This window comes from Cynocephalus volans, chromosome 1 (assembly GCF_027409185.1).
Source record: "Cynocephalus volans isolate mCynVol1 chromosome 1, mCynVol1.pri, whole genome shotgun sequence".
NCBI lineage: Eukaryota > Metazoa > Chordata > Mammalia > Dermoptera > Cynocephalidae > Cynocephalus > Cynocephalus volans.
In genome coordinates, this window is record NC_084460.1 from 280,431,369 (window position 1) to 280,443,255 (window position 11,887).

The 11,887-nt window shown below is 47.0% G+C and overlaps 1 long non-coding RNA gene across 1 annotated transcript; it reads left to right on the forward strand.

Annotated features, from left to right (window-relative positions):
• Positions 1-3,116: 3,116 nt before the first annotated feature.
• Positions 3,117-4,207, forward strand: LOC134373618 (uncharacterized). The gene is made up of 2 exons (XR_010022987.1): positions 3,117-3,198; positions 4,000-4,207. It is a non-coding gene; the product is annotated as an uncharacterized LOC134373618 (long non-coding RNA).
• The last annotated feature ends 7,680 nt before the right edge of the window (positions 4,208-11,887 follow it).

The window sequence follows — 11,887 nt, forward strand, 5'->3', positions numbered from 1 at the left end:
CTCGGGTTCCCTACAGCCAGGGGCAAGTCAAAGGCATGCGGCAGTCAGCTCCCTGCATGGATACCATGTGTTTTCTGCTGACTTGTTTCTCCTAGTTTCTCAAAGGCCCTCTTGGGCCATTGCTGTCTGTATTAGTTTCCTAGGACTGCCATAATAAAGCACCATAGACTGGGTGGATTAAGCAACAGAAATTTATTTTCTCATAATTCTGGAGGCTAGAAGTCTAAGATCAAGGTGTCAACAGGGCTGGGTACTTCCAAGAACTCTCTCCTTGGCTTGTGGATGGCTGCCTTCTTCCTGTGTCTTTACGTGGTCTTCCTTCTGTACATGTTTGTGTCCCAATCTCCTCTTCTTATAAGGACACCAGTCATATTTGATTACAATCCACCCTAATGACCTCATTTTAACTTAATTACCTCTTTAAAGACCTTATCTTCAAATATAGTCACATTCTGAGGTACGGGATATTAGAACTTCAACATATTGACTTCAGGAGGAGTGGACACATTTCAGCCTGCAACACTCTCAACTCTGAATACACACTACCTAGGCTGGCCAGTTAGCTCAATTGGTTAGAGCGTGGTGCTGATAACACCAAGATCCAGGGTTTGCCAAAAAGAAAAAAAAAATTCCAAATCTTTAAAAATAAATAAATAAATAAGTTAAATAAGCAAGTAAGTAAATACACACTGCCTGATTTAAGGCACCCCAGCTCTTAATTTAGCTTTCTTGGGGTGAAATTGCCTCCTTTGTAAAATGGCATTAATAAGAATAGTGATCTCTTCAGGTTGCTGTGAGAATTAAATGCATGTAAGGCTTAACAGAGCCTGGTTCCTAAGGGCTTATCAAACATCAGCACCATTTAAAGAAGTAAAGACAGTCGTGATGATGGTGATGAGTACCACTGTCATCAGCAGACTTCTTGGTCATAATGGATTTTCTTCTTTATAGCACTTGATGATCATTTTGCTGTGTCACTTTCATTTTGCTCATTTCTTTCCAAAAGAGGCTTCACTGTGGCTGTCCAGCTCCCCAAGGTTCAGATCAAAAACCACTCTCTGCCCCCTGCTGTGAGGACTTTGAAGTGCTCTGGCAGGACGAGGCCTGGGCCTGCCCACCTCTCCCATCTCCTCTTGGTAACCAGGAGTCCCTGGGTTACTCCCTTAATCACGACTCAGGCACTCAGGCGTCTGCTTTTGACCTTGGCACCTTCCCCTGCATGGTGCCAGGTGCCTGGGGCACTGCCAGCTCTCCCAGCCTGCCAAGCTGACTCTCTTCCATCATCCAATGACTCGGGAAATCCTGTCTCCCCTTCAGCAGGGAATCTCCCCAGAGTGATCCCAAGAGAGGTGCTGCTGTCTGGGCACATGGCTCTGTCACCCTTACCTGAATACACTGATGCTTGGCACACATGCAAAGCACCTTCTGTTAAAGGCTTTCTGCTCAAGACATTCCTTCTGTCTACAAGCAGACAAGGATCTACCTCTGTCAACATTTTTTTAACTGTAAAGCTGGATCTAATTCCATTCTCTGTCCTGTACGTGACACATGCATAGACATGCCCAGTGGAGAGGCGGGGTCCTCACTGTGCGCAGAGCAGTCACGCATGAGCACTTCCTCCTGCTCCTCCACCCTGTTTCGTGCTTCTGTGCCTTCACGTCTGCTGTTTCCCCTCTGCCTGGAAGCACGTCTGCTGCCTTGTTCCGGAGTGAATGCCTGTCCTAAATCATGCCTGGGCCAAGCTCTACGAGACGCGTCACTGGTCCTGGGCAGACTGACGCCCCCGTCCTCGAGACGTCCCTTGTGCCTTTGGTGTCATCTTGTCTGTACTTACCAAGCTGTGCTGTGCTTGTCTGTCTATGTAGCTTCCCTGGCTGGACTGGGAGCTCCTCAAGGGCAGGGATGATGATTCACTCCCCTTTGCATCTCCGGGGCCCAGCACAGTGCCTGGCTGCAGATGAATGAGATGGTGAGGAGGGCTCTGGGCCCCAGCCATACTGGGCAGTGCCTTTCATGGCGTTTTCCATTTGGCCTCACCTCTTCCTTTGTCCCATTTTTAGCCTAATTCCTTTCAAGGCTCTGGCATGGGACTCTGAGCTCATTTTCATGATTGCTTTAAATATTTGGGGCTGTTGGCATGCCAACACAGGGACCCACGCTAAGGAGAGAGAGAAATTCTCCAGCTCTCTGGGTCCTGCCCAAACACAAGGAATGTGCCAGAGGCAGGGGAGGTTCTGAGAAAGTGCCAGCTTGTGTCGAACTAAACCGCTTTCCTACCTGGCTTAGGGAGCTAGGAATTTGGGCAGGAGACAAGAGGGTGAGAGGACACAGAAGCCTGGGGGGAGATGGGGGAGTCATTGTGGGAAACCCAGGAGGAGCCCCAGGCAGAAGTGAAAGGACAGCGGCAGCGCCGATTTCGGATTTGGAGAGGCAGTGTCTATGCCCGAAAATGCTGAGGAGCCCCCTAGAGTCAATGACTAGATAGGGACAGTCCTGGCAGCCACTGCTGAAAACCAGATAGACAGGAGGAGACTCTGGAAGTTTTGTCATGGAAGAACTAGGAAGCCACAAAATAAGCTCCTGAGCATTCAGTGTAAGGAGGAGCACTGAGGTCACCCCATGCAGCCCCTGCCACTTTATAGATGAGGAAGTGGAAGCCCAGAGGGGACTGGGGTGGCCAAGGCCACACGGTTCATGATGGTAGCACCAGGACTGGACCCCAGGTCTGCGTATTCTCCCACCCCTTTAGGCTTCTGCCCTCTCAAAGTCTGGAGAAGAGCCAGCATTAGATTCTTCAGATTTTTCCCAGTAGTTGTTACAAGTAGAATAGAGAGCCCAGCTTCTGCTTGATGAGTTCTATACCAAGCACAGTGTTAAGTGGTTTACATGTTTTATCTCAGAGCAGCCTTATGAGGTAGACAATTCTTAGCCCTATTTTTGGGGTAAGTGATGGGGGAAACTGAGGTTTAGAGGCTAAACGATTTGCCTTAGATCAAACAGCTACTGAGCCACGAGGCCCAGATTCTAACTTGAGAGATGGTCTGATTCTGGAGCATAAGCTTTTAACAACTACTCTCTAAAATCTTTCCTGCCTGGCCTTTACAGATCTCAGGAGACTGGGTCAATGAAGAAAGATGGCCTCCAACTTCGGGATGCAAATGCAGCCTCCTAGCCCCCTGACAGTGAAACTTGAGGCAGGTAAGTGTGAGCATCTGAAGAAGATGGGCATTCTTCTTCTCTAAAGACTCTTTAGTCCAAAAGAGCCTGTGGTTACAGGGGTATGGGGGAGGGGGAGAGGGAGAGGAACAGATGACCTGTGCTGGGGCTTCTGATCCAAAAGTGGGCTTTGAAATGAGGCGGCCCAAAAGAGTAGTCAAAAAGGAGGCAGAGACTCCTGACTCACTTCCCTGGCTGTCTGCTGTCTGCTGGTTTTAATGCTCTGTTGCCTAAGAGAGTGGATTCCCAAAGGAGGAGAGCAGCCCCTTAAAATTCCCAGCATTTTAAATTTTGTAACACCTTTAAGCTTACAAAGTAATGTGTCCCACATTTTCTCAGTTGGTTCTTACAAGAAGATATGGTTATTATTCCCACTTTAAAGATGAGGACACTGATCCAGAGAGGTTAAGTGACTTGCTCAAAGTCACCCAGCTGGCTAGCAGCAGTGCCAGGACCAGAACCCAGGTGTCTTGAATCATACATGGAAATCCTTTATCCTTACGCCACTGCCAATAGACAAAGGAGCCAGTTGAGACTCTGCTGGAAGTTGCATCTGTCTGGGCATGATGATCCCTCTCCCAGCTATGGGCTTGCTCTGATGGGGCTACAGAAAATCCTATACCCTTCACCATTAGTTGGCTCAAGAAAGGCCACATGACACAATTCTAGCTAATAAGGCAGGAGTGCAGGTCTTTTGAGAAGGCTATGGGAGAACTTCTCTTGCTCCTAAAGAGAGCCACAGGAAAGTGCAGTCTCTATTCCTCTGATTGTTGTTGTGCCTAGAACATGATAACTGGGATTGCTGCAGCCAACTTGCTGCTTGGAAGAAGCCAGCACATGGAAGACGGATGGGCAGAGAGATGAGAGAGTACCGGTCCCTGATGATGTCATTCAACCAACACTGAGCACCCCCCACCCCAGGCTGCAGAACCCAGGCATCCTGTTCTGACTTCGGACATGGCACAGTCTAGAAAATAAAAGAGTCAGGCAATCTCAAGTCTCCTTCTTAAGAGTTAAGACAATATCCGCAGAAGGTCCCCAGCAGATTCCCCTCCTGACTTTTTGCCAGCATTGGGTCCCATGGTTACCCAAAACCAGGCAGTGGTGAGTGTCACAGAAATGCCATAATTGTCTTAGTCTAGTCAGGGTTAAAACAGCAAGAACTCTATAAATACAATTTTTTAAATGTGCCAGGCACTGTTCTAAGTGCTTTGCATATATTATTTCACTTAATGCCCTTAATAATGCTCTAGAAGGAGTACTATTAGTAGCCTCATTTTAGACATGAAGAAATTGTATGGCATTGCTTTAAGCACTTTGTTTTTTTAACTCATTTAATCCTTAGGACAGCCCTTAAGGTAAGTCCTATTCATACTTTTTACAAATATAAGGAAAGTGAGGCACAGAGAGACTAGGTCATTTGAGTGAAGTCTAGCAGCTGCTGAGTCATGATATCAGGATTGAGATCAGGAAGAAGAGCTGTAAGGTGTTCTTAACCACCAGCCATCCTGCCTCTTAAAATAATTAGAAATTATTTTCACCCCGAGGCTGTTCATTTTAGTGTTATAATAACAGGAAACAATCTGAATGCTTAACAGCTGGAGATGGGCTAAATAAAATATGACTTTCAAATGAGGGCATGCTATATAGATGTTAAAAATCACGTTGTAAAAGAATAGTCAATGACATGGGGAAATGTTGATGATACAATTTTAAATGAGAAAAGCTGTTTTCAAAACAGCATGAGCCCCAAAATGAAAAAGAGAATATATATTTTATTAATCACATGTGTGTATGTTGGCAAGTGGACCTTACTTCTGTACTGGATTGTCTATGACAGCACCAGGTGCCCTCTTCCCCCCTAATACTCCGGTCAGTTTGGGGCATTCATCACTATGCCTTTGGACTGAAGTGCTGCATATTTCAACAAAGGAAAGATAAGCAGGAGGCATGGTGGAATTTCATGCCCAAAATGTCATTGTTTTCCCTCAAGTCATTCCTGGAACACTTTCTGGATGAGGCAAGATCCTAGGGTGTGTTGACTAATGGGAAAGGTCAGGTGAGCTTGTAGGAAGAATATTTAGGTATAGAGTGCCATGTGAGAGTAGGTGTGGAGAAGAGGGTCTCAAATGTAGGGGGTCTGAAAAGTGCCAGCAAGGTGGTGTCCTGCTCCTTGGACCATGCAGGGTAGTCAGCACCCCTGGCCCCTGGGGCCACCAGCTTTGCATTGCAAGCAGCTAAGTCCCAAGAAAATTCAGAAGCCCAGCTCAAAATCCTCTTGGTTTCTGTCCTGTGCTTCACCCCAGCTCTGAATCCATGTTCAGGCAAAGCCTAGAACTGACTGCTTAGAAAAATATTTAATTGGGATTCCTCCTACAGTGCCTATTTCTGTCTCAATAAGGCCTTGGCATGCCATGGGTGGCTAAATATGTTGCCTGTTTCCTCTCCAATGCCAACCTAGTTTTTAAAATGTTCACAAGTACATCTGCCCAGCTTTCCCCTGAGAGAGAACTTACAGCATTAGCCCTCAGTGACCTAGAGGAAAAAAACTGTGGACGACGTTGGCTTACTTAGAGGAGAGAAGCCAGGGGATTATGTTGGCGCAGAAGTTTCTTCATTCATTCATTCATTCATTCATTCAGGTAACCGTTGCACTCCTTCTGACTTATTGGTGTTGTGTTTAACATGGAGCACAAAGATTAATGGAATTAGACTTGGTCCCTGTCCTCAAGGTGTTCATGACCTACATCTACCAGCAGCACAGATTGCTAAGCAGAGATGCACAAAACAGAGCTGAGAGAAAGGCCTGCCATGCCCTAGAAAGAGAATACACAGGGAACATTTTCCTCAATAGCACCATCTCTACCTCTTCTAGAAGTGCTTAGGAACTGAGGGAATAGGGAAAGCTGAAGAAAGAAATAGCAAGGACATGAGGATAGATGGGATTTTCGTGCACGTTGCATTAGTTGGGAGTCAACAGCTTGGGCACTTTTCCCAGTAGAATTCTTCTGTTGGATTTAATGTCTGGTTCTAAAAAGGTCTTAAATACAATTAATTTTTCCTCTCTAGGTTCTGCTTTTTGTATCTATAAAATTTATTCACGCAGATAAATGTTTCATAAACATTTTTAGAGCCACAGAACCCTTTTGCAAACAAAAGCATATATGGGTCCCCAGTATTTAAGACCAATAACATCAGAGCTTCTGTGGTTGGAGCAGGGGTGGAAGACTCAAAACCAGTCCTGGCCTCCTCCCATCCCCCTCTTCAAGACACTTCAGTGGGACTCCAGGCCTCACTGGGGCTGCAACTCAAACCTGCAGGTTGAGATGGTGCTTCAGGCTTCCCTGGCTCTAAGCCATTCCTCAGTTTTCTCGCTTCACCTCCATCTGGGCATGTGGCTAGTCCCTGCCTCCAGGAGCAGTTTGCACCTGCTGCTTGCAAGCCCAGATGGAGGCTGGTGGGAGGTGATGTTGGAGGGCTTGGAATCACCAAGCGCTGGTAGTGTTCAAGTCCTGGTTCATTTGGTAGTAAGAAAATGGATTATCATCTCAAAGCAAGAGGAGTGTTGGCAACCAAAAGCACAGTCTGGTGGCATGTTACAGATGGCTATGGCCCCATTTATTCATCAAGTGCTTCTGGAAAATGATCTAGGGGTGAAGATTCCTCATTTTTTCTTCTCCTTGGTTGGATAACTTTTCAGTTTATAGATCTTTACAGACACTTCCTTTTAACATGCCAAGGTCTTTGACATCTCAAATGGGCTTTTCTCTCTGCAATACCAAACAAGGCAGAGCAGGGAATGGTCTTCCAATTTTATAGATGGGAAACTGAGGCCCAGTCTGGTTGTCTTTTCTGAGAAAGAGCAATGAAATTCACTGTTCAGACTATTGTCTTTATCTCACACCCTCTCAGGCTCCCGACAAGTTCTTTTTGTTCTCTGACTTTTATCCATTTCATTGATGTAAACTATTTCTTCTGTGTTTGTTTGTCTGTTTCCTTCAGATTGTCAGAAATCTGAAGTTGGACTTCTTTCCCTTCTCAACATTGCATAGACAGCAGTGGAAATATTAGGGAGTCTAGATGAATGACCCGCCAGAGTTATGGCAGATTACTATCTCTGTTCAAAAAACATTGCTTTGGTAATCTTGGCAGGAGACTAAACGGTGGACGTAATATTTTTAGGGTGAGGGTGATTTCAATCTGGGGGAGGCTATAATTCCCCAAATCTTATTAATTTAGGGGCTAAATACCAGACGTTCCTTAGGGTCTGCATGCCAATGTGCTCCAGCCTTTTCTAGCAGTGTCTCCACTGGTCTGGAACCTTTTAGGGCATTCCAAGCCCCCGCTCTGCTCCCCCCGCCCCGGAGCTGGCCTGTGGTCAAGCGTCTTCACACTCTGCTGCTTCCATCTGGAACTCCCTTCCTCCATTCCTGATGCTGGCTGCCTCCGGGCCTGCTTGCTATTCTGGTGTCCAGAAATCCACACAATGTTGCCAGCCAAAGCCGTGCTAAACTGCAGTGGCAGATAAGGGTGGGCTTCCCTGGTGGCAGAATGCATGGGCAACAGGACCCACTCGCAGCACCTCTGACAATTCATCAAAGCGTGCCTTAAAGAAAGTGAAAAGACACGTCGCAAACTGGGAGATGATATTCAGAACACACATAATCCAGGAAGGATATTATCAAAAGCATACAAAGAACATCTCCAACAAAGTTACCTTTGGGCCCAACAATTCTAATATTCTCTACAGTATTGGCTCTCCCTAAGACATGAGACTTTGCCTGGTATGGAGTCAAATCCTTTCCAGAAACTCTTATTCTTCTTCTGCAAAAAGATGGGGGTGTCTGAACACGACATTTGGGTAACTGCTAGCTGAAGGCTTCAGGGACCCGACTGAGACTTAGGAAACACAGGTGTTGAGCACCTGGCCTCCTCTGGACGGCTTGCATAACTTCCTGCCTCCAGGCAGACCAAGTTATGAATTCAGTTCAGTTTTTAGGAAACTCGATACTAGAATAAAGTGAGAAGAGGGGGTAGAATTAAAGAGGAACCAGGCCCTGCCCCCTAAGGGGTATGCACTCTCTGGGAGACATCCACGTGGAGGGCTCTTGTTCAGGCGTTTCAGCTAAACTTGTCCAAAACTGACCAAGTGGCTTTCTTCTTCAGCCAGCCCCACTTGGTAACTTCTCATCCTGTGGTGTCGTCAGTGTGCTTCCCTTGCTATCCTGGCTCGAACCATGAGGCATCCCTGGTTCCTTGTCCCCATTGTCCCTACACCCAAGCCATTGGTGAGCCTCGCCGTTCCCCGCCCTGCTGGTGAGTCTCCCACTGGCTTCTCCTGCCTACCCCTTGTCTGGGGAGAGGGGAGGGCCTTAGCATTCCATTCTATTTAGCATTCCCTGATCTCATGATGTCAAAACCTACAATTAACCCCATTTCTGGTGAAATCATGGCTACCTGCCTCTGCTTGGCTTTCCATTGTCCCTATGCCATACCTCTGTCCCCTCCTGGTCACTTTGCACTGTTCCCCTCCTCTTCTGATCTCCTCTCCTCTTCCTGCACTCCTACAGCATGTCTGTCTGCTCCCTCCATCCACACCTGGGCCTGAGATGCCAGCCCCAGTTCTGCCCCAATCTCCCAATCCTTCAAGGCCCGTCTCCTCTGCAGAGCATTCCTGAGAAGCCTTCCCTCAAGCCCTCCCAGTCAGGGCCATCCCCTTGGGCCATCCCCTTAGGCCCTTACTGTTTTCGTTTGGATTATTTCTGACCTAGCACCAATCTGGCAGTTCATTATATACTGCTAAATCTTGTGTTGTCTTTTCAACAAGGTCATGCTCTTCTTGTTGGTAATAGCTGTTGGCATCTTCTCTCTACTGTACCCAACGCAAGGATGTGGGAATGGGAGAAATTATTATTTAGAAACATTTGTTGAGGGCTTTAAGACATTGTCTCATCGAATCCTTACAACCTTAAGAGTTTGACATTTTTTGTCTCTGTTTCATAGATGAGGAAGCTGAAGCTCGAGAAGTATTTTTACATTCATAGCTGCTAAGTGGCTAAGTCAGGATTTGAAACTAGGGCTGCTTGATAACAAAGCATCTGTCACTACTCCATGTCTCTATTCCAAGGTGGGGTGTAGGATGCTCATAAATGCACTGAATCAGAAAAAGCAATTCGACACATGAAGCTCATGTTTGTTGAGAGTCATTGCTAGCACTGAACTCTTATCACACCCTGGAAACTTAAATCCCACACTGATCTACTACAATGCTCTTTTTTTTTTTTTTGTCACTGAAGAATCTAAGGGTGGATTTTAGACTGATGTCTCCTTAAAAATGTTCTGTTTATTTTTCTGGAAACATGGTTCTTCTAAAAAAACTTTGCTTGGTAGGAAAAGGCCAAGGGATGTCTGAAGTCTCTGAATTGGGCAGCAGAAAGGAGGCTGTGGTAGCTGGGAGTGTCTCTCTCAAGGCTGATGTCGCAACAGAACATGTTCCTGCCCTTACATAGGATGCGATTGTAATCAAAAGAACAGGGTCATGAAGCAAATTCTTCAAACAGAACTCAGAAATTATAAATACATATACTTTGGCCAAGTTCCCAGATGTGAGGAATTTCCCCATGACCCCAAAAGAAAAAAATATTCCATTGCATTACAGAAAGAGTGAGAGCCAGCTCAAGCACAGATGAGGTGTCTTCCTTTGGCTCCAATAAAGAGGGGACTCAAAGGCCCAGGCCCCTCAGGAGGTGAGGTTATAAGCCTGTCTAGTAGTACTGTTTCTCTCTGTTGTAGCCACTGGGCCTCTCATGGCCACACAAACTACAGCCCTTCTGGGGCCTTAAAAAGAGGAGAAGGCAGCGGGTGGAGGGTCCATGCACAAGGAAGAGTGATCTGTGTGGCCTGCCTTGGTCAAAGGGCGGGCATTTGTCATGGTTCTGTCCTATTCTCAGACAATGTGTGCCATGCAGTAACTGCTTAGGGAGAAGTGCCTCAGGTCCCTGAAAGAAAAAGCCTGTCTCACAGAAGGTGACACGCCATAGTGGAAACACAATGGGCTGTGGAATCACGTATTCCTGGCTTCAGATCCCTATTTAGCCACTAAGTATTACGTGATCTGGTAGGTCTTCTGAGCCTACATGCGACCACCTAGAGTGGCTTTGAGGATTGAGTAAGATAAATGCTGACACATGGCACTAGACAAATGCCAGTTATATGTTCCTCATTTCAGGTTATTTCTCCAAGTTCATTTCCTACTTCTCTTCCCCTCAGTCCAGCCTCAAGTGCAAAACCACTCCCCACTAGGGCACTGATGCCCGACCCTCCTCTGCCGTGATCTCACTGCCTCCAGGTCTGCTGGGGGCTTCTTTACTCCATTCAGGTCTCTGCTCACACATTACCTCTCCCAAGTCTCTTCCCAGGCCAGTGTGGCTAAAGTCACCTCCCGTGCTTACTGTCCCCTCTCCCACTTTGTTTTTCTTGACAGCATTTATCATCCCTGACATTATATCATCTCTGTCACTAGCACAGAAGCTTCATGGAGCAGGGATTTTGTTGCTCTGGATTTTCACTTTATCCAAGCATCTATGACAGTTCTAGGCATATAGTAGATATTCAATAACTATTTGCTAAAAGATCATAAGCCAGCAATATTGGAGGGTGAGGGCAGGGATCTCTGCTGCCTGCGGGGCATGTCTAGGCAAGTCAGTCCCAAGCAGAATTGCAGACTTCACTGGCCCCTTCATCTGGGTTCTCTGAGGCTTGCACAGCTCTGTGGGGTGACCCTGTTGGGGTATGCTGTATGTCTATAGGAGAACCCTAACATTCCTGGCACCTGGGTTTATGTGTCAGTCTTCGCCCAGACTGTGCTGGCCACCAAACTCAAGTGATATAGCAAGACGCTTACCCTGGGCTGTGCTTTTCACCCTGGGCATGGGGCATATGGGGTGGAGTGGGGCACAGGAAGCCTCCCTATGAACGTGTCACGCTTCCCTATCATTGTTTTTACCTCGTGGTAATTCACTGGAAGTGCTGTTGATACAGTAAATCAGTCTCAAACATATCACATCATAGAAAGCACAATTCCCATCCTTTACAAAAGATGACACTGGTGACTTTGGAGAAGTTCCACTTTTGGTGGGTGGGTGAGCTTGGGAATAGGAACCTTGGCTTTGCACATATTCCCTGCCCAGCTACTGGCTTCTTTGGAGGAAATGTTTGCATGCCCTGTTAGGGGTTTCTGGGTGGAGGTGCTGGATTGGAAACATATTTTCATCAAAGATGATCTCCTCTGTGTGTAAGGGCCTTGCTCACAGTAGAAGCCCTCTAGATAGTCGGGAATGATTGTGCTGTAAGAGATGGGCAGGTGGAAGGAATACTGGAGTCAGGAGAACTGGGTTCCAGTCCTGTCTGTTCCAGGCCAGTCTTTGCCCTGCTCTGAGCCTCATCTGAGCCTCATCAGAGGATGAGCAGCTGGACTCAAGCTGTAAGGACAAAGCATGACTAGCCCCACCTCCCCTTTGTCAGTCCCACAGGGAGAAAGTGGTCTAATTCTCCTACTGGAGAAGCCCAGCTGGTGCCTGACATCTTCTGGCCTTCAGAGCTGGTTCCTGGTGTCCCAGCCAGAGCTGGCTCTGAGGAGTCGCAGGATGTGGGCTGCACATACAGGCCCCCG